Source organism: Acomys minous (genome assembly GCF_964271855.1).
Source record: "Acomys minous genome assembly, chromosome: 8".
In the NCBI taxonomy this organism is placed as follows: domain Eukaryota; kingdom Metazoa; phylum Chordata; class Mammalia; order Rodentia; family Muridae; genus Acomys; species Acomys minous.
Window position 1 is genome coordinate 29,818,329 of NC_140489.1, and position 18,092 is coordinate 29,836,420.

An 18,092-nucleotide genomic window follows, 5' to 3' on the forward strand; every position below is an offset into this window, starting at 1 on the left:
GTTTGGCATACGATCTAGCAGAGAATTGATTGGCACAGGGTGAGTTACTCCTTGAACAAACTTGGATTGAATACCGTCAATATGCTGGACACTCTCCTTAGGTCCAGTAAGCAAGAAAGATTAAAAATGAGGAATAGATGACAGAGTGGTGTGAACTGAGTCCACCTGCAGTAATGAAGATCGAGAAGAAAGTTCAGTAGGACTAGAGGTAAAGAGTAACGGACAATGAAATAGGAGGAGGAGTTTGTCTTAGGTTGGTGAGGACAGGTGAGGGTGTGGCATGGGAGCCGAGACCAGGTTGAAGTGAAGACAGGCAGGCATCTGGGAGAAAGATTTTCCAAGAAATGGCTGGTAGGGAGGCCTTGAAGTAGGACCAACCTTACATTTCTGAGCCAGGCGAGAAGGCCCTGGGAGCCAGCGAAGAGTGAGCTGGGGAGAGGATGGCAGACAGTGAGGTTGGAAAGAAGCCCAGGAGATGCCTGTGGGGCCTGAGGCCGTGAAAAGATTAGGGATGCTCAGAGGAAGGACAGCAGGTTACCAAGAAGAGACTTGATACCCTATGAGCATATACAGGAGGAGGTAATCACCCTCAGGATCAGTCATAGGGGAGGGGAATAAGGGGAAAATGGGAGAGAGGGAAGAATGGGAGGATACAAGGGATGGGATAAACATTGAGATGTAACAAGAATAAATTAATTAAAAAATTAATTAATTAATTAAAAAAGAAAATATTCAAAGGCCAAATAAATAAATAAATAAATTAGAGAGAGAGAGAGAGAGAGAGAGAGAGAGAGAGAGAGAGAGAGAAGATAGAAAATCTTCAAAGCTTTCCATCAAGAAGTGGATGATCTGTCTTGTTTTAGAAGATAATTCTAGTTTATAACTACTGTTAATATATCATATATATATGTATATATATCCATATGACACAGTCAAAATGTGCAACTTACCTATATTCTATTGTTTAGATCAATCATTATATAATTTTTCAAAATTTATCCAAGTTTGAGTGTGTCCAGAATTCACAAAACAGAATACCTAGCTAGCCATAAAGAGCATTTCTGTTGAGAGACTTCATGGGACAGGGAAATCATTTAGACACAAGATAGATGAGTTAGAGTTACCACATACCCTGAAAACAGAACAAGGGATGGACACAGAATAATCGTCTAAAAATCAGGGATAGCACCGCAGTGGTTTGAATGAGTATGGCCTCCATAGGCTCATATATTTGAATGGTTATGTGCGGCCTTTAAAGTTCTCTCTCCTCCCTCTCCCCGAAGACTAGATTGTGACACTCAGCTCCTTCTCCAGCACCAGGCCTGCTTGCACACTGCCATGCTCCCCTCCATGATGACAATGGACTCCAACCCTCTGAAACTACAAGCAAGGCCACTAATTAAATGCTTTCTTCTATGAGTTGCCTTGGCCACGGCTTCTCTTGGAAAAGTCAGGAATTTGTCACATTATCTTCTGCTTTATTTTGGGGAGGCTATATTGATGATGTAGTCAAAAATATTAAAATGTATATTCAGTGCTTGAAGGAAAGATTAAAATGTATATTTAATGCCTTCAATATTTAGCATATATAAATATCATTCCAAGGTAACTTTTACTGATGTGTTTATTTTTATTTTAGGTATACAGGTGTTTTTCCTGTATGCTGTGCACATGTGTGCCCATGAAGTCCAGAAAAAGTCATTGAACCTTCTAGAACTAGAGTGCCAGAGGACTGTGAGCTGCCCTGTGGGTCCTGGGAATGGAACGCTGGTCCTCTGCAAAAACAACAAGTGCTCTTAACATCTGAACCATCTCTCCACCCCACCCCATGATAATTTTTAATGGCGATAAAACATACATGACATCTAACCGTTTAAGAGTACAGTTCAATGACATTCAGGTTATTCACACTCCTACGCAACCATCACATTTATCTACAATTTTCATCACTTGCAAAACTGAAATTCTGTACCTATTAAACTATAACTTCTCAACATTATGATAGGCAGATTTGGGCCCAGGGGTCCCGCTCAAACTATGGCACCAGCCAAGGACAATGCAGGCCATAAACTTCAAACCCCTACCCAGATCTAGCCAATGAACAGGACATTCTCCACAGTTGAGTGGAGAGTGGGGTCTGACTTTCACACGAACTCTGGTGCCTCACATTTGACCATGTCCCCTGGAGGGGGAGACCTGGTGACACTCAGAGGAAGGACAGCAGGCTACCAAGAAGAGACTTGATACCCTATGAGCATATACAGGGGGAGGAAGTCCCCCCTCAGTCACAGTCGTAGGGGAGGGGAGTAAGGGGAAAATAGGGAGGGAGGAATGGGAGGATACAAGGAAGGGAATAACCATTGAGATGTAATATGAATAAATTAATAAAATTTTAAAAAATAAATAAATAAACTATAACTTTCCATTTTCCTTTTACCCCCCTCCCTAGCATCCAATTTTCTGCCTCCATGATTTTTCTACTCTAGTACCACAACTAAATGGAACCATACAGCACTCTTCCTCGTGAGATAGCGTATTTCACTTAGCACCGTGTCTTTAAGACTCACCTGCATCAATGCATCAGAATTTCCTTCCTCTGTATGGTTAAGTACATTTTTGTTTTATACATTATATATTTTTTGTTCATTCATTGGTCAATGGATATCTGGGTCACTTCTACTTCTAGTTATTGTTTAAAAAAAAACACAACAGTAAATATCAGTGAATGTATAGTATCTGTTCATATCCCTGATCTCAAATATTTGGTATATATTCAGAAATGAGATTATTATTGTAATATATGGCAATCCCATTTTTACTGCTTTTTAGGATGCCTTACTGTTCGCCATAGTCACTGAACTATTGGGATGCACTGTGTGAAAGTATGTCTCTGTCCTTCCTTGCCTACTAAAGGCATTCTTGATTGGCTTTAATAAAAAGCTTACAGCCAATAGATGAATAGGAAGAAAGGGACTCTGGGAAAAAAAAAGAGCAGGGTCTTTTTGCCAGGAAAAGTTACAGACATGACTACAGGCCTGGGAGTTGTAGCGAGCCACGTGATGGGACAGAGCTTGGGGGTCAGGTTAACTTAGGTGAGCTGGATGAGAGTCTGCCCAGCTAAGGCCTAAGCTTTAAAATATTAAAAGGTCTTGGTGTCTTTCTTTTTATGCCTGGTGGGTCACCAGGGTCTTACAACATTGAACCAGTTTATATCTTTACCAGCAGTGCACAAAGGCTTCAGTTCCTCCACATTCTTAATAACACATGCTGTTTTCTAGGGCAGGAGTTAATAGTAGCCATAATAATTGTGAGTTACTATTTCCTTATGGGTTTAATACTGTTTCCGCATAGTTCATGATGCTAGGCATCTTTTCATTTGTAAATCTTTGTAGAGATATCTATTTGTGTCCTTTGCCCATTTTTTCTTTTCTTTTCCTTTTTTAAATTATGTTTCTTTTTCATTTATTCCCTTTACATCCTGATTGGAGGCCCCTCCCTTGTCTCATCCCAGTCCTGCCCACCTTCCATCTTCCCCCTGCCACCCACTTCCCTAGTCCTGAGAAAGGGGAGCCCTCCTCCCCTACCATCTGACCCCAGCCTATCAAATCTCATCAGGACTGCCTGCATCCTCTTCCTCTATGGGCTGCCATGGCCGCCCCACCAGGGGGAGGTGATCAGTGAGTGGGCAACGGGGCTTTCATTAGATCTTAGTTGTTGCTGAGTTGTATAAACTGTTTGTATTCTGGGTATTAACCTCTTTCCAGACATGTGGCTTCCTGCACGTCTCCATTCCACATTTCTCTTTCTCACCATGTTGTCAGTGCCCTTTGAGACTATCACTTTGTCTATTTTTTCCTTTGGTTGTCTGTGTTTTGGGGTAACCTGTACTCTTTTCATTCCTCTTCCTGCTGTTCTGAAAGTTGACTATGATTAATGAGGTGTGAGAACTGAGAGGAGGTGCCTGTATGACACAGAGGAGGTTCAGAGAGTGGAAGCTGAAGTGGCTCATGACGGAAATGGTGAACTTTGATAGATAAATATATTTTAGGTGAGTTTCAGAAACATATTCTAAATATAAACTAAGTAGCATAAGCCTGAGTGGCTGGGTACGACATGCAAAGAAAATCAAAGAACAAAGAATGGCTTCTACTTTTGTGACCTAAATTATTAAGTGGATGAAAACTCCATCATGAAATGGCAACATCTAGGGGGAGAGACAGATTTCTAGAATAGAGTTGCCTGATGTGTAGTTGAACATATTAGTCTAGAATTAAGAGTAAAGTTCCATGTTCTGGGAATACATTGGAATTCCCTATGTTGTCAATGCTATAAGAAAACCACAAAACCTTAACTGCTCCTGCAGTAGATTAGGTTGCATTCACAACTCTGTTCATCTTTACTAGACTCACTCATGTATCTAGAAGTCAACATGCTGTCTTATTGTGGACACCAGCCTCAGTTACCTGCTTTACATGAATCACATCCCAGTCCATAGAGGTCTTTGTGGTCATAGACAAAGTATAAAAGAGGAATTCCAAGCCTAATACCCCAAGTGTGTTTCAAGCCTCTCCTTGTATTGTAGTTTGCTGATAACCTATTGGTTAATGCAAGTCATCTGGCCGTGCCTACAGGCAGAATGGGGGAAACAGTCCAAAGCAGCAGGCAATGAGCCAGAGCCAAGGAGAGGTGAGAGACTGGGCATGACTGCAGATGCCACATCACAATTGTGTAGAGAGCGGATTTAATGCCTTGGGTCTAGAGAAGAAATAGATGAAGGGGGGAAAGGCACCATTTGTCTTCACCAAGAATCAATGAAGAGTGATGAGAACACCCCCTAAAGCGCAGCTCTACTAACCTATATCTCTCATCTGGACTGCTTACACCTTTCACTGAAGGAATGAAATCAGTGAGGTCTTGCAAGAAGCTGAGAGGTAACCATATTTTCTCTGTCCTAGTGGTGACGGTTGCCAAACAGTACTCAGATACAAAGCTGGCAGAACTTGATGGAAGCGTGATTATAGGCAACAAACCAAGAGACTCCTAAGCTTAGGGGTAAACAATAAAGAGGCCATTACTAGGACAGAGAAGACTGGGGAAGAAGCAGGTTTGTGTGGACACCACATCAGTAGACACCCACTGTTTATATAATGTGAAACATTCTGTGCCATCCCCAACTACCACCGTCTTAGTCAAAATCTTCATCTTTCACCTAGACCAAGTCACTGGGTCTCATTTCATTAGCTCATTGTCCTCACATTCACTAGTGGGTGGAGAGATACTTGTAATCCACATTTTTGCCGCTCCTCCTTAAAAATTTTATACAACTCTAATACACAGATTAGTTTGATATCAACTCAGCCCAGAAACCAAAGACTAGTGATGAAATAAGTCAGTGTCTCTCAACCTTCCTTGTGCTGTGACCCTTTAACACAGTTCCTCATGCTGTGGTGACCTCAAACCATAAAATGACTTTTGTTGCTACTTCCTAACTGTAACTCTGCTACTGTCAATAGTCACAATGTAAGTATCTGATATGCACGCAAAAGGGATCACAACCCATAGTTTGAAAACCACTGGAATAAACAGGAATTACATGTAATACGTGTGACAGTTTTCTGTTCAAAGAAAGGGCACCAGAACCTGACCAGGCCCTCCCTCCCATCTGGTTTATAGGATGTAAGGGGGTTATCAGAGCCTCTAAGGAGCATCATAAAGTTGCAGGCAACCCAACCAAGACTTAAGGAGTTCTTAAGCATGCCCCAGTTTCCTAATAAAAAGTTTGGATAAGTGAGGGTGATGGGGGAAGTGTGAACTAATATAGATCAAGAGAGAATCTGGAGCCAAGTCATTCACACACTGCCTATGAACTGTGTTTGGACTATGATTCAGACAACTTCTATAAAAGGAAAAAAAACAGGAAAAGTTAAACATAGAATTCTGAATGATATTAGGGACTGTTGTAGATTTTGTTAGGTGTAAAAATGACATGGATCATAGTTTTTTGTTTTTGTTTTTGAAAGAAGAAATTGTCTTGACAGGAAAGCAGCAGTAAAACTGTGCAGGGCCAAGGAGACCAGTGGTGGGGAGGGTGAGAAAAGCACGGAGATGAATGGAGGGGACTTGTTCATTGTACAATGTATACTCAAAGAAGAACCTTAAAATGTCACAAGCAGCTGGTCTATTCTGTTGGTTTTTAAGAAATTACATGAACAGTTTTTGCATTTTATATTTGCTTTAAAATAAAAATGGAAAAAAATTGTTATTAAAGGTGAGATAAATCCATGTGCAAGCATTGTTGGCCTTATCTTCTTTTAATTGTTTTCTCTTTTATTCTCATGATGGAGTGTAATCCATGAAAACTCATGATTAGCAGTTTAGAGCGCTCACGGTGGGGCCCAGGGTGGGGTGCTAGGGCCAGGTTCCCATTCTCTCCAGGGGAGGTGGAAAATGAGTTCCCCACAGAGCGTTACAGTTTAGCTCTTTCAAAATGAGATGGCTGGTATCAGAAGCCAGTGGAGTCTCCACAAGCCCATGATGATACTATGTTTGAGCTGCTGTGCTAAGCACAGCAGAAGAAGCAAGCAGATGTACAAAACCTGCTGCCAGGCAGGTCGTCTGGGACATATGCTTCATTGGAGGTCAACACCAAGCTAGGGGCAGTGGTAAAGCAGGCCCCAGTACCTGCAAAGGCAGTTCCACCATTGCTGCCTGACCACTGGGCATCCAATGGTGGATCACTGCCCCCCCACACACACACACATAATAAATGGAGTCTCAGATGGTCATGGTGGAGGAATGGCAAGCAAGAGAGAGCCCAAGCAGGCCAGCCTTTATTTCTAAACACCTTGGACAGTAGGGAGGGGTTTGTGGCTGAATGTGGCTGATTCCCTAGGGCTAAGGGTGCCAGGACACTTAATCTACATACAACAGTACATACAGTGCCTCATTTACATGCAGTAACACAGGATCCTATCACAAGAAGGAGAAAACACAGTACTTAATCATCCTATGGTTGAGGGAATGACTTCTAGGTACAATTAGAGGTCATTTGCTGGAGGCCAGGATCTCCTCAGCCTAGGGTGGGATACTTCCAGGAATACCCTGGGCTTGTTGAACAAGTTCCTTATCAGGAAAGGATTAGGCCTGTAATTTTCCTTGAGGGCTCTGTGACACTCCTTACAAGATCTGGGGTTACCAGATCAGGTGGAGTGGAAACCCCACTGAGAAAGGGGAGTCCACCTTCACAGACCAAGCATAAAATGGCTATCCTGAGAAGTCAGACTTCTGCCTTATCCAGCTGAGTCCCACAGCGTCCCTCCTCTGTGCTTCCCTAGCTCCATGCAGAGTACAGAGTGCAGAGACTTCATCGTACTGTGCATTGGACACACTGGCAACCTGGCCTATGATGTGTTTTCTTCATTATGTGAACCATCCAGTCCTAGAGCATGATAAGTGCTCAATAAATTGTTTTAAATTTTTCATGTAAGGAAGAAGGGATGAAAAGCAAAAAAAAAAAAAAAATGAGGATGAGAAGAAGAGAGAGAAGAAAAAAAGCACCTCTCTCCTAATCCCTTCATCTTTGTTCAAACCATAACCCTATGTTGTCAGAGAGCCCAGGGCACTTGTTCCTCACTGGTGACATCAAGCACAGCAAGGAACCCACTGTCCACCCAGCTCATGTTCCACCAGGGACAGACGGTCTCTGTGTACACGTAAGCTTCCTACATCTGTCCCTCTTCCTGTCTGCACATCAGCAGCAAATCAATAGATAGAACTCCACTCCAAGTTTCTATAGAGCTTCGCTTTTCTGGACCCCAATCCGGTAGAACACAGAAGATGTGCCAAGCCCCAGGGCCACCTTTCCTGGCTTATTCCTGAGAACTCACTTTGGAAAGACCTCTACTAGGGTGTTTTGTTGTCTTGCAGAATCCAAGGCCCTGGTGGAAGTAGGAAATGTGATTATGATCACTCTCCACAGTGATTACTGGCTCAGGCATTCTAATAGCTCTTACCAAAAATTACCTCTCCATCGTGATGAAGAGGGAAACAGCAGTCACAGGTCAGTGCCAACTCCTGGAGCACCTGCCTGCAGGGTTAACTCTTGAGAGCCCACAGTATCTGATCTGGACCTATAACAGGTTGCAAAGGCACCAAGCCTCCCGCCCCAGCAGATGTCCCACAACACTCCCTGGAGAGATGTACTAGGCAGCGGCTGTGGGTGCCCTGTCTGAATCCACTGTTCGCAAACCAGTTCTGTGGCCACAGGCAAGATTCAGTTTTCGCTTAAAATATGATTGTGTGAATCTCCCTGACACACCCCATCAACTGTCCCAGGATCTAAACTCACCCTCTATGCTGTCAGACTGTGATCTCAAGAGAGAAACCCCCTGCATTTTGGCTTATGGGAAAAACATGAGATGGATCTGATACACAGAGGATGTGGATGGGTATACATTCAAAGTAGAGGAGCTCTGCCTGTGTCGTAGGGCAAGGGAATAAACCTCTAACTGTCCTAAATACATTTTAAAGTATAAAGTGAGCACATATATCATCCTGGCCATACACAATACTCAACCTGCTTCCTGATTGGCATGTACTGCTGGTATTCTCCCTGAATCCTGACCTAATGGAGACCATGGAGAAGTAGCTGAGATCAGGCCTCCAGAAGCAGGTATGCCACATGAGACCAAATGCTGACTCTACACCCATCCACCATAGCAGCTATAGGTCATGTGAGATGGTGTCTCCAAGTATAGTTACTCATTCATTAGTTCTCCCTTCTAACTTCCCTCATGAATCATTACTGAAATTACAGGATGCATAAACCACCAACTACTCCGGCACATGACTGTCATTGTGGCGTTTACCCCTAAGGGGTGGTTTCTGTGATCAGTCCAGAGGAGCAATAAAAGCTGAGTCATGAAGTGACAGCATTGACTCAAACCTCTTGGCCAGTGCCTGGTTAACACATAACATAACACATAACATGTACAAGTTGCTGTTTCCATTGTGTAGGTGGTAAAACTGAGACATCAGAATGTTAAGCGTCTTGTTCAAGGTCACACAGATGAATGGCAGAAAGGGGGCTCAAGTTCCAGCTGCCCAGCTCTCACTCCCACACCATCGAGTCTAGAATTTACTACCACTTTACACCTTCAGTCATATTGACACTCGTCTCATTGGTGGGAACAAGTTCACTAGGCAGCAGATAGCCACTGTCTGGGGCTGGGCTCCAGGGAACTCAGGTTACCTTGGTGCCCTTCTGATCGCCCTTTATTAGATATTTATTTCATCAAGTGCCTTCAGAATCTGCAGAGATCATCATCACACCCTGGACCTTCATCTTAGCTCTTTCTTTCCTGGCCTTCTCCCTCTGGCCTTCATGACTACCCAACAAAGCCTCAGTCCCCTCGAGAAGCCCTTCCAAGCAATTAGATGTCAACGCTCTGAGTTTTTCCAATGGCCCGGCAAAAATCTCATAAGTTTTGTCAAGGTTGTTGGTCTTTCTGCCATACTCCCTCTCAACCACAAGTCATCATAATGATAGAGTTAGTATCTCATTTCACTCAACATGGCCTCCTAAATCAGAATACCTCAACATATCACAGGTGGTCAATAAATGTTGTTGACAGTCCCTAGGAGATGGATTTACCAACACTGTTATGGCACTTCTGTTGTTGTACCATCGAGTCCAATATCTTTAAAACAAATCTTAATAAAAAAAACTACAATAAAATCTCTCTGTATTCTTAATCAATTAAAAGAAAGACTCACAATAGACTCTTCAAGTAGAAAAGAAAAAGAAGAAGGAAGCTATATGCTACAATATGTCAAATGTTGAAACAAATGATTTATCTTAAAATAAATCATCAAGGGGCTGGATAGTTGGGCCAGCAGTTAAGAGCACTTGTTGATCTTACAGAGGATCCAGGTTCGATTCGCAGTACCCAGTTGTGGTAGCCCACAACTATCTGTAAGTCCAGTCATAGTGGATCCAATGCCTTCCTCTGGCCTGTGAAGGTACCAGACACCAGTACACATACATTATTTGTAGGCAAACATATAAAATAAAAATATAAATATCATTTTAAAAAGAAAAGTAAATCACCCATATAAATAAGGAAGAACTAATACATGCTGTTACTAGGATAAACTTCATGCTATGTGAAAGAAGTCAGACATAAAAGATCAACATACTAGATGATTCTTCTAAAATAATTATGTGTGTGTGTGTGTGTGTGTGTGTGTGTGTGTTCATGATAAATCTCTGTGTTTATATGTTTGTGCATGAAGGTCAGAGCATATGTGTAGAGGTCAAAGGATAACCTCATTGTCAGTCCCCTTGTTACTATTTGTTTGAGGCAGGGTCTCTCTGTGCATGGCGCCCTCTTTAAATTAATCACATTATAGGCAAGCCTAAACAAATACAATAACAAGTGGACTCATCCCTTGTATCTTATCAGATCCTAGGGCAGTGGTCCTCAACCTTCGTAATGCTGCAGCCCTTTGATACAGTTCCTCATGTTGTGGGGACCCCCCAACCATAGAATTATTTTCAGTGCTACTTCATAACTGTAATTTTGCTACTGTTATGAATTGTAATGTAAATATCTGGAGATCCAACATAAGACCCTTGTGAAAGGTCATTCGACGCCCAAAGGGGTCATGACCCATAGCTTGAGAACTGCTGTTCTAGGGGATTCTCCTGTCCCCTCCTATAATCTAGCTGTAGTGATCCTGTGATGACAGACGCTCACCAGTAAGTCTGGTTTTTGCTTAGGTTGCCGGGTCTGAACTCACATCATCAGGCTTACTCAGCAAGCACTTTTACCCACTGAACCATCTTTTCAACCCCAATTCCTTTTATATATAATAGCCAGAATAGACAAATGCATTGAGACAGAAATCGTATTAGTGTGTGCCAGAAGCCAGTAGTGAGGTAGGAAATGAGGAAGGATTGTTTAAAGGAAACTGTAGACCACCAGGTAAAAATGGCAGAATAGAAGCTCTGTCTGCAGACAGATACAATTAAAATTAAAATAGATCCGACTGGAATAGGAGGAGGATTTAATAGAAACAGAAATAAATGGAGGCCAGAGTTTCCCCCACAGACAAGGGGCTGGGCCACTCTTATCACCTAGGCAGAATAAGCTGTTCCTGCCAACCAGCATCAACTAAAGCCACCAATGAAGTGTTCCCATGAGCAGGTGCTCTAAGAGCCAGAGAGAAAACGTTCAGACTGTGGGAAAGCAACCAAAGGCTAGATAACGCCAGCTGGATTGGTTAGGCACTGCAAAGAGAAGCCAAAAGTGTGTCTCAGAAACCTGAAGCTAAGACCAGAATACATTTGCCAAAATAAATAAGCACTGGCCCCTGCCATTATCTGGGTGAGCTACACTACTAGCCTGCTGGACATGTGCTACTGCGGCCTCAGACCAAGAGGTAAACAGTAGGCCATCCTTCTACATCTCCTCAGAGCCTGACACATAAATCCCTGAGCAGAGAAAGATCAGTTGTCTCCCCTCAATACCAGACACAAGATTATAGCTGGGACAGGGGTGCAAAACAGCAGATTCTAGAACAAAATGGACTGAGTGACAGCAAAACTTCTTGTTTAAAGGGACACATTGACTTAACTTAGTGGGAGTAATGAACATGGCGACACACATACACACACACACACATAAACACACACACACACACACACACACACACACACAGTAGCAAGTGATGTAAAAGACAATCCGAGGAGATGGGGTAACTACATCATCCCAGTGAGGAAGAAAAAAACAGAAGCATATCTGAATCATAAAAAAGAATACATAACAAATGTAAATACGCACATGCTGAAACTAGATGCTCCCAAATTCATAAAAACAAGCCGATAGATAGATGTGTCTTGATACAAAAACGTGGAAGACTCCAGATGCCAGCAGTTCACTCTTCCCTTGAGATAGGTGCCCCATCAGAGCTAAGTCATACCATGCATCAACTAGATCTAATACATATCTATCTATTCCACCCAAGAAACAAGGAGTGTCCATCCCTCTCAGCTGTGCATCGGTCCCTCTCTAAATTAGTCACATTAGAAGCAAGCCTAAACAAACATAAAAACAAGTGGAATCATCCCTTGTATCTTATCGGATCACAGTGAAATAAAAGTAGACATCAACAGCAAGCAAAACTATAGGAATACCTGGAAATTGAACAATACAGTTTGAATGAAGAGTGGGCCATGGAAGGAATCAAGGAGGAAACTGAAAATTCCTAGAATCAAATTAAACCAAAGTACAATCTACCAAAACCTGTATTGGTCTTCTGTTTCTGTGATAAAATTATGTGACCAAGGCAACTTTTGGAAGAAAGTCATTTGGGTCCATGACTGTTAGGAAGCATGTCAGGAAGTAGCAGGCATGGCAGCTGGAAGGGCAAGCTGACAGCTCACATCTTGAACCACAAACATGAAAAAGAAAGAGTAACCGGAAATGGTTCAAAATCTCTAAACTCTCAAAGCCCGCCTCCAGGCCATACACGCCTCCCAAACCTCAACCTCCTCAAACACCACCATCAACTGGGGACCAAACGTTCAAATACATGAGCCTATGAGGGACATTCTCATTCAACCACCACAGAACTTCATAGAACGGTTCTATGAGAAAAGTTCACAGCTGTAAGTTTAAAAAATAATAATAATTCAATAAGATCACAGATACATGAACTAATGATACTCAAGCGCCTAGAAAAATAAGAAGCTGACAAACCCTAATTCAGTAGAAGTCAAGAAAGAAAAATAATTAGGGCAGACACTAATGAAACATAGACAAAAGACCTCCATGTAGAACTAGTCAAAGAATTAGTTTGAAAAGATTAACAAGACTGATCAACCCCTTAGCCAAACTACACAAAAGGAAGGGAGAGAAAAACCAAGTCAATAAGACTGGAGATGAAAAAGGACTTGCTATACCAAGCTGCAGTACACTCTAGAAATGCACTAGAGAATACTTTGAAAACATATGTTCCAAAGAGGTGTAAAGTCTAGAAAAATTATATATATATATATATATATATATATATATATATATATACATATACACACATACGTACATATATATAGTTAATTTGTATTATATATTTATTTATATAATTTATATTTATTTAATTTATAATATATAGTTAATATATATGACCTACTAAAATTAAATCAAGAAGATATAAACTCATACAGACCCACAAAAGCAAAGAAGTTTAAGCAGTAATTTTTTTTCTCCTTTATTAATTTATTCTTGTTACATCTCAATGGTTATCCCATCCCTTGTATCCTCCCATTCTTCCCTCCCTCCCATTTCCCCCTTATTCCCCTCCCCTATGACTGTTCCTGAGAAGGATTACCTCCCCCTGTATATGTTCATAGGGTATCAAGTCTCTTCTTGGTAACCTTAAGCAGTAATTTTTAAACCTCCCAAAAAGGAAAAGCTCAGAATGAGATGGATTCATTACTGAATTCTACCAAACACCAATATTTCACGAACTCTTTTACAAAATGCAAAGGGAAAGAACATAATAAAACACACTCTACAAAGCCAGGATTATCCTGCTACCAAAACTGGGTAAGGACACAACAAAAGAAACTATAGGCCAATTCCCCTGTGAACCTAGGGGCAAGCACTCTCAATGAAATATTTGCAAATCAAATTCAAAAGAAAGACTCGCAAAGCTTTCATTCAATAAGTAGACTAATGAATTGAATAGGCAGTTCTCAAAAGAAGAAAAACAAAGGGCCAATAAATATTTTTGGGAAAGTATTCAACATCCTTAGCCATCAGAGAAATGCAAATCAAGGCTGCTTTGATATTTCATCTCCACCCAGTTAGAATGGCTAACGTCATAAAAACAAATGACAACAAATCCTGGCAATGATGTGGGGATATAGGAACCCTTATTCATGGCTGTGAGAGTGTAAGCTGTTTTAACCACTATGGAAATCAGTGTGGAGGTTTCTCAAAGGGCTAAAAGTAGAGCTGCCATATAATTCAGCTATACCACTCCCGGGCATGTACCCAAAGACTCCGAGTCCTACCAAGAGATACTTGCACAACATCCATGTTTATCTCAGCTCTGTTCACTGTGGCTAGGAAATGCAACCAGCCTCGATGCCCATGAACAGATGAGCAATTTTTTTAAATGTGGTACATATACACAGTGGTAGTTTATTCAGTAAATAAAACTGAAATTGTGACATTTCCAGGAAAATGGATAGAACTGGATAATATTATATATAGTAAAGTAACCCAGATTCCAGAAGGCAAATACTGCATGTTTTCTCTTATGTGTGAATCCTAGATTTTAATTTTAATGTATGTGTACATGTGTGAAGAGGACATAGGTCATAAAATTGGTATATGAGAGGCAGAGAGGAGGCCTTATGGGAAGACAAAAGTAATACATGTGACGTGAAATGGAATAGAGGCTTCTAGAAGAGGAAGACAACAAGCCATAGAGACAGTGAGACCAGAGAAGGGTGCTGAGGAAGAACATCAAAAAGCAAAGTGTGATAAAAATGTGGTAACAAGAGCAGAGAGAGCACTTGGGAGGCAGAGGCAGGTGGATCTCTGTGTGGCCAAGTCTAGACTGGTCTACAAATGAAGTTCAATACAGCCAGGGCTACACAGTGAAATTCTGTATCATAAAACAAAATGAGGAAGGGGAGGAAAGACAAAAAAATGTCTTAATGAGACCCACTAATTTTTAAAAGAAACTTAAATAAAGAATAAAGGGACTCTGGGTGTTCTTCAGAGGAGCAGAGAGGCTCTAAAATTAGACAGGGAGTTGACTGAACCTTGTGAATGTGTGTGTGTGTGTGTGTGTGTGTGTGTGTGTGTGTGTGTGTATTATATGGCTAGCATCTCAACTTATACAAAAGTGATGCCAAGTATCATTGGCCCACCCTAAGGAGTTGTCCATGTTTCTGCGTGTTTGTTGGGCACAGAGAGCCAATCCTCTGCCTCGCCATCGTCTCTCACATTCAGAGCTTATCTGGGGCAGTAAATACACAGCAAAACTTTTTGGGCCACAATCCACACCCAGGAAGGCATTCTCAGGGACTCTCATATTAAATACAATCACCAAACCAAGCAGGAACAGTAATTGTAGGGAAATAAACAGAGCCAGTGCCAAAGCATTCATTGTCTGTTCTTAGTATAAACTCTGCCTCAAAATCTGTACACAACCTGCTTGTGAAGGGCTCCACATCTATGGGCCTGGTATTCTAAACAGGAGAAGTAGCTCTTTGCAAGATGTTTCAGAAGAATTTGTCCTCAACTTCCTCCCCTGACTCCTCTGTCCCAAGAAACCCAGGCCAGTGGCAAGATGTCAACTTTTCCATTAATATAAATATGTGTCACCAGATAATTACTAACACTTTGGAAAATAATATAGAAGTACAAGTCTGAGCAAGAAAAAATGAAGACATTAAGGAAAATCAAGAGGAAAGTTAAGAACTATAGATGTGGTGTTGACTCAGTAGAAAAATCCAGAGGACAGAAAAAAGAGCCAGCAAGCTGGGCAATAGAAGACATTTTAAATATCCAAAATATTTTTCAGTAATGTTAATCTCAGAAACTCGTGGAACACGAAAACATGTGGCATTTGTGTTACCATGTATAACTCACCTGAGGCTGGAAAACAGTTGAAGAAATATTAACTAGAAATTCCCCCAAAGGATAAATATGCCTAAAAATTCAAGAAGCTCAACAAATCCATAATAAAATAAATTCCAAGAAACCTATACTTAAGCACAGTCAAATACTAAAAAATTAAATGCAAACTGTGAGTTATAAATGCTACCAGATGACAAAGCACACATTACAGGAAAGCAATGGATCATACAGCTGTGGATTTGGCACAGGTTTATTTGGTGTTTTCATTGGCATGATACTTGGGTAGTTGGTTGCATCATCCATATGCAGATCTTACTTTTTACATAATATTGCAATGTACATTACTGACATATACAATATACAAAAAATAGTATCCTTTAGGACAGTTAGGCACAAGATGTGCATAATGGACTTGCACACTGGAGCCAGGTTGTGACTAATTAGGAACTCGCTGGCCTAGGCATGTTTGGTGATGGTGCACAGCAGTGACACAGCAGGCCTCCAGGATTATTGAAGCCTGCACACAATTGGCAGGGTTCCAAAGACAGTGGGACTGTCACACTAACCAAGTTACCACTACACAAGTATTACTTAGCAGCAGGGTGGAGCTGTGGGAACTGAGGTTCTCCCCAGACCACCTCAAAACAACTACACTAACCACGGCTCAGAGGAGCAGGAGACAGAGTGCGGTCTCCATAGAAACCCTGTGGCAGTGAAGTTTAGGACACGGGGAGACATTAGAACTGCAGCTCTTTCTGGACCCCCCAGAGGGTATCAGCACTCTTCTTCAGGTGGACCTCCTCTTCAGGAGTCAGGGTCACCTTCACAACATCCGAGATTCCATTTTGTCCAGGATACAAGGGACACTGAAGAAGATCTCATCCTTGATCCCGTAGAGACCCTTAATCATGACGGAGATGGGATGCACTGCCTTAAGACTTTTCATTAATCTCCCAGCCACAGAGAGGCCAAGGGCTCAAGACATATAACCCATCAGTTTGATCACCTCATAGGTACTGTCAACAACCTGCTTGTGGACCTCCTTCCACTGCGCCTTGCCTGCATCAATGCCCTGTTCTGGATTAAGATTCTTCAGGGAGAGGCCAGCAACATTCACGCCACTCTACATGGGCACTCTGGAGTATCCATGATCCCCTAGGACCCACCCATGACAGCTTAGCAGGTGAACTACCAGCCTTTCTCCCATCAGGTAACAGAACAGAGCAGAATCCAAATTGCAACCACTTCCAATAACTGGGTTTTTGGAAATCACCTATTTTCCACTGGGTTGGAAACAATGAGCAGCTTGCAGTTTGGACTGTACTCCCCAACGTTGGGATGTTGAAGATGTTCAAGTTTTGCTGGACCAAATTGAGTCGGCTCTCTCCCTCTTGTTGATGGATTCCCGTTGTGATGATGACCAGCTTAGAGTTTTCAGTCACAGTGTATGTAGTCTTTGCTAGAGACAATTTTTGGTGTTCTGAGGAAAAGGTTGTCATGCTGGAGGCCCATCATGTCTCCCTTCAGTTTGTCTTCCATGACATCAATAAGGGCAGGCTCATCTGTCAGGTCCTTCATTAAGATACTGATGGCAGAAGCCATGTCAACAGCACCAACAACAACTGCTATCTTGTTCTGGGGGGCCTGTTCTTCCTTGAGAAGATTCGCAATCAGCTGGTCCTTGAGCATTGCCATCTTGGACTTTGAACCTTTTGCTAGTGCACAATGGTGGGCATAGAGCATACAACAGCTACACACCAACTTTCAACATTCAGAAAGCAAGCCACAGTTAACAGATTCCATACCGAGCAAAAATATTTTTCAGGAATTGAAGCAAAATAAAGTTTTCCGATGAAAGAGAAGGCATTGCTAGATCGGTTCTGAAAGAATTCCTGGCAGCAGGGGAGGAAGTCCGCCTCAGTCACAGTCATAGGGGAAGGGAGTAAGGGGAAAATGGGAGGGAGGGAGGAATGGGAGGATACAAGGGATGGGATAACCACTGAGATATAATATGAATAAATTAATAAAATTAAATTTAAAAAAGAATTGCTGGCAGCTATTCTTCAGCGAGAAGGGAGACATACTAGAAAACAATCTGGAGAACGGGAAGGAAGAGCAGCAGGAAGTGGTTACACTACTCAACAGTGAAGACCCTCATCCTTGACACTTGAGATTCAAAGATGAACTTATCACACCACCTGGTAAGGCATTCAGTGTAGGCAGAGGTACAACATAAAACAACTACAGCATAAAAGGGGGAATAGAAATCCCAAGGTACTAAGATTTCCGCATTCTGAAACAGTGAGTTAGTGATTCTAAGTAGCTTGTAGAAGGTAAGTGTATATACTATACTCCCTAGAACTTTAATAATTATACAAAGATACAACAAAGTAAGCACACCAACAATTTTTTTTTCAAAAGCCCAAATAAAGGCAA

General features: G+C 41.8%; 1 pseudogene across 1 annotated transcript; it reads right to left on the reverse strand.

Annotated features, from left to right (window-relative positions):
* Positions 1 to 16,393: 16,393 nt before the first annotated feature.
* LOC311603778 (L-lactate dehydrogenase A chain-like) lies at positions 16,394 to 17,419 on the reverse strand (annotated as a pseudogene). The gene has a single exon. The product of its transcript is annotated as an L-lactate dehydrogenase A chain-like (transcript).
* Between the last annotated feature and the right edge of the window lie 673 nt (positions 17,420 to 18,092).